Source organism: Oncorhynchus masou, chromosome 18 (assembly GCF_036934945.1).
Source record: "Oncorhynchus masou masou isolate Uvic2021 chromosome 18, UVic_Omas_1.1, whole genome shotgun sequence".
In the NCBI taxonomy this organism is placed as follows: Eukaryota; Metazoa; Chordata; class Actinopteri; order Salmoniformes; family Salmonidae; genus Oncorhynchus; species Oncorhynchus masou.
In genome coordinates, this window is record NC_088229.1 from 59,064,473 (window position 1) to 59,070,265 (window position 5,793).

Sequence of the window (5,793 nt, forward strand, 5' to 3'; positions counted from 1 at the left end):
TATATGCGCATATGTGTTTGTGTACTTTATAATATCAAATATTCCCCACATAGATGAAAAGTGAAACCACTTAGACCCATGACCATAAAAGGTCCATAACGGCCATAATGAAATGCCAAGAAGCACAGTGTTAAAAGCTGCCCTCCTGACCTCTAACCCTTGCTCCGCAGCAGCCATTTTGCTGAACTGCTTCAGGTGTTTAACCTTGTCATATTAAAGTGCTTGTCACTGGAGGGGGAGAGGCTACTGGAGCCAGGACGAAAGAGAGATTTAAAAGGGCTGTGGTGCTCAGATTGTCTACGTCGGTCTGTCTGAGGTCTAGTTGCCAGAAGACATCAAAGGCTCAGTCATTCGCTTATACCATCTTTGAACCTCAAAAACACACCCTCTCGTTTTCCCTTCCTGCATTCTTGACCTACATCAGTTGTTGTTTTTCTTTCATGATGTTCACTATGTTAGGTCCGTACTACTTTCTTAATTGACATAGTGGGCTTGAAGCAAAGTGTGTACTTTGTCTGTTGAACAAGCTCTCACAAACCCATTTTTGGAGCCGTCTAAAACATTCTCTCCCACGAAAAGCATGACTAACAGCTAAGTTGCATCTGATTATCATTCTATGTACTTGGGATCAACACCATTTGTTGTTAAATAAAAGGTTAAATAAATAAATAAATACAAATCAAATAAAACGTGCTAGTTCAGAGGGTTCAGAACGTATCACCTCACCTCACTGTTCCTTCAAAGAGGGAAGTGGGGTTGTTCTAGGTCTGAACAAGCCTTTTCTGACAGAGCAGCCCAGCCATCAACTCCCAGTCTAGATTGATGGGTATGAAAGAGTTACCTGAGGGAGAGATCAAAGTAAGCCTCGCCGTTTAACTCTTTCATCTCAGCCCATCCATGTTGAGTCACGACCCTTCGCTGTTGATCTGATTGACCATCGGTTGACAAACGGAGGAGAAAGGCATGTGTGGGTTAAAATGCCATCGCAGCGTTTGATGTACAGGGGTAGAAACAGCAACCTTATATGTTGAGAATTCAAATCACATTTGCAGGTTCTATACTCCATTCAATGTAGAGACAAGACAGACCATAGGATAATAGGACAGGAGACCACCTCATACACCACAACATTTTTATTTATTTTTTGTTATTTTTTGTTGTTGAATTTTACCCCTTTTTTTCTCCCCAATTTCGTGATATCCAATTGTTGTAGTAGCTGCTATCTTGTCTCATCGCTAAAACTCCCGTACGGGCTCGGGAGAGACAAAGGTTGAAAGTCATGCGTCCTCCAATACACAACCCAACCAGCCGTACTGCTTCTTAACACAGCGCGCATCCAACCCGGAAGCCAGCCGCACCAATGTGTCGGAGGGTACACCGTGCACCTGGCAACCTTGGCTAGCGCTCACTGCGCCCGGCCCGCCACAGGAGTCGCTGGTGCGTGATGAGACAAGGACATCCCTACCGACCAAGCCCTCCCTAACCCGGACGACACTAGGCCAATTGTGCGTCGCCCCACGGACCTCCCGGTTACGACAGAGCCTGGGCGCAAACCCAGGGACTCTGATGGCACAGCTGGCGCTACAGTACAGCGCCCTTAACCACTGCGCCACCCGGGAGGCCATACACCACAACTTTGACACCAAGATTCCTATTGTAGCACAACAAATAGGGAATTACAGATTCTTTGGTATGCGGCTCTCCTGTAGTAGTAGTAAAGAGCTATTCGCATTCCAGCAGTGAGAGTGAGGGAAATTAAGCCATTTCCCCTTCAATCTATCTCCCTCCAGCCAGCCAGCCAGCCAGCCAGCCACGATCAATGGAGGCTCATTCTGCAGCTGCACAACCACATATGTGCCAGGTCCAGGCAGACAGAGCAGAGGAGGAGAAGATTGGGGTTACCCCCCACAGATTGGGGGGAGGGGCACCGCAGCTGTATTTGTTTTCTTAACCATTCGAGCAAAGACGCCTGTGTTTTGTATTAATCAAGATGTATTCGTGACCAGGCCCCTCAATAAACATCTTAATTGGAGCTGAGAAGGGAAAACACCTGGAGATTCAGACCAGGGCTGGATTTACCACCTGTATTGCCCTTTGAGAGAAAGCAGTGGTTCCCCACCACCACCACCTTCCATCGCAATCCATCTGAGCCTCTCCCCGGGCACTCAGACCAGCCACTCCAAACTCAATTAGCCAAATCTCATTTCACAAAAGCACATTGAGTTCACCTTCCACTAGCCTGCTTCTTCGGGTGTGAAAGACCCTGGCTTAGACCTGGAGGCCGTGGGCTTCGGTCGAAGAATGGCGCGGGATTAAGCCTAACAAAGAGCCACAGATATCCCTCGACACCCGTGCAGCTAGGGTTTGGAAGATCACTAATAGGCGAGAGCCTTTGGTCCAATTGGCAGGTGGTGAGAACTTCATCTCCATCAGCTCTCGGGTCTTGTAGGTATCTGTTTTATCCCCCCTGCTTGGTTACGTGAACTTGGACACAACTGTCATGTGACAGGTATAAAGGCTACGCAACCATCCATCCTCTGCAGCCAAATCCAGGTGATCAATCATTTACATCTGTAATTAGGGGTGGGTGTCAAAACAGAAACTGTACACTCGCACAGGGACTCTGTGTGTGCAGTGGGTCTGACATCAGACTTGGCAAGTGGTAGGTAAACAGGCCTGGTGGCAGAGAAAGAGTGGGAAAGATGAGAAGAAGTTGAAATGTGAAGGTCTTTCGGGGACTTTAAATCTTTCTAGGTCTTTCTATCCCCAGGGCTTGAGCAATTCTACAAGATATCACATGATATAAGAGCATATCTCTCATTTCTATTGTAAGTGGTATTTGGTATTTTATTAGGATCCTCATTAGCTGTTGCAAAAGCAGCAGCTACTCTTCCTTGGGGTCCACACAAAACATGAACAATGACATAATACAGAACATTGATAGACAAGAACAGCTCGAGGACAGAACTACATCAGTGAATTGATAAAGAGATCAAAGTCTTTTAAATCATTCGAATTTTACGCCTCTGCATGTACCACAGTGAATACATTTAACACAGAGAAAGAATGCAAATGCGCTTTCTGATTATTTGGACTTTTGAAAATAATCCCAGTTAGTGGGAATCAAAGTGACAAACCAAAAAAAACAGTCTGGAACGTGTTGTGAGTAAGCTGTGCATACAAGGATATCTTAATGAACACCTCTGCTAAGAAGTCCCTTAACCTCACTCACTTGCCATTAGTCAAGTGGGTCAACAGGCTCCTTTGCTCCCAACCAGCCCTTTCTTTCCACTTCAGGCCTAAACAAGGGATTATATAAAGAAACAACAAAGCCCTAGTGTCTGATGATAAACTGCTTTGAATTACAATCCCAATAATTGGTTGCAAGTTTGGGGTTTTATGACCCATGATTGTGGTCATTTTAGTTTAGTTACACCTTCTCTGAATAGTTGATAAATACATCCAGTGATGTTTTATATTTACATATGTTTAATATAACTTTTTGCATTTAGTCACATTTGTAAGATATATTAGAATAGGGGCATGATCAGACATTTTCTGAATTGATAATACCAACACCAAATACAAACACAGAGGATGGACAATTTCACACTAATGCCCAGAACATTCCCCCAAAATCCACCTTTCCCGTGGCAGGAGGTGGGCAGAGGAATGCAGACAAGCCAAGGCGCAACAATCCAACCACCCACTCACCTGAAGGGGACAGGCGTGGTGCTCCAGGCACTGAGGAGGCAGGGCTATGTGCAGGCTACTGTGACTCATTTGGACTATCCAAACCACCACCTCAGCACCCCAGGGGGGTGAGATTAGAGTTTCCTGAGATTAGAGTTTCCCATGCAGAGTCTAGTGCCTGCTACTGCGTAGAAGAGAAGGGACAGACAGGGTCCAGTAATGAATGAATGTATTGTCTGCTGAGAGGGAGAAGAAGCCCCTGGGTGGGGCATCACATCAAAGGAGTTTCCACTTTATTGCCAGTTTAGGTACTGTATGCAACTGGACAGAGCAGAGGGCAAGGCAGACACGCTGACCCCTCCGAAGATGTTTCAGCTTCCAGAGATGGACCAGTTCTCCAATAGTGTTTTGCACACTTGTGATGGCAGAGTTGTTAGTGACAACTGAGAAAAACGATCCACTCCACCAGAAATATTGTCAGTGGTGATGTAATGAGCGTCATTAGCAATAGCAAAAATTAGCAAAAATGATGCACTGTGTTAAACAGAAAAAATGCAAACTCCCATATTGCCAACTTCTCCTATACATTCATATAAAATATGACAACTGAGTCATTTACATGGCATGCTACCTCCACCCGTTGGAGCCCCCCACTATGCTGACCCAGAGACCCAGCTACGGTCTGCAGCTCAGGTGTGACTGGGAGTCGAGTCGTCAGACACGGTCTGTCCAGTCCCGTCCACTCTGGTCAGTCTTTACAGTGGGGACTGGACTGTAGAATGCACTGACTGATCACTCCTATTCTCTCAGGTGGATCCACGCTGTCCTCAGGGTCATTCTCCCATGATACCCAACCCTGAGTGGGAACACCCCCTGAGCTTTGATCTTAGAGTGGCCAGGTTTGGAGTATGTGGCATTGACGCAGGTAGACGCAAAGAGCCGTACACCTGGACAGTGGAACTAAAGGGGGGTGGGGGGCAGAGTGTAGCACTTTGGAATGTCAGGAATGTATTAAACAAAACAATATTATAGTATGAAGCACAAGGCAGATTTTCAACAATCGTTCCTAGTGTAGACCTGTCGTGAGTTCAGTGGAGCCTTTGACATGACATCAACATTTTCCAAGCTTCCAGTAACAGTAGTGCATTTCCTGTTCTTTTCCATGCCATGAAAGTTAACCTGCATCAGAAATAACTGGCTAGCGCCAAGGTCGTCCCCCAAACCCCAAAACACAGAGGCACTGAGAAAGCCTCCCAACAGACAACTATATCCCATAGGAGGAGTGACAGAGAAGTTGTGAAGGGAGGAGATGAGGAACAGATGGGAGCCACAGTGTGGTCTGACAGGTCTCTCTGTACTGGATTGCTTTTTCCTGTGGGAACAGAACAGCCTCTGGTTCCCCCTTCCTTCTATCCAGCCCTGTGTTTCTCACCAGCTGGAACTTATGTTCTGCTCAGTCACCGGTTTTTAATGCTATAATCACCCTGCTCCCATGCTCCTCTGCTCCCCTGTCCGCCACGAGGGAGGGCACAATGGGTAACAGCTTGGGCAGACTAATGTTGAATAAGGGCCCAGGCAAACTGGGAGGGTTTCTAAAAATCTAAATGATTCCCACACCTGCCGTTCTCACCAAGCCACTATGAATGGCCGTATGTGACTTCCGCTGGGGAGGAAGGCAGGTAAAGGCTGTGAGTGTGGGACTGGGCCTGTTTTTCATGTGAACAAAGTCAAACATGTAGTAGTTTATTTTAAATCGAGACATAACACGGTTGAGCTGTTGAAGGGACTTCTGTATTCAGATTGAGAAGCTTTTCCACTTTAGTAAATGTTTTGATTTTAAAATATGAAAATACACATTCTTTCTCTCACAAGTTGTATGTGAATATATAAAGATAAACTACATGACCAAAAGTATGTGGACACCTACTCGTCAAACATCTCATTCCAAAATCATGCGCATTAATATAGAGTTTGGTCCCCTCTTTGCTGCTATAACAGCCTCCACTCTTCTGGAAAGGCTTTCCACTAGACGTTGGAACATTGCTGCAGGGACTTGCTTCCGTTCAGCCATAAGAGCATTAGTGAGGTTGGGCACTGATG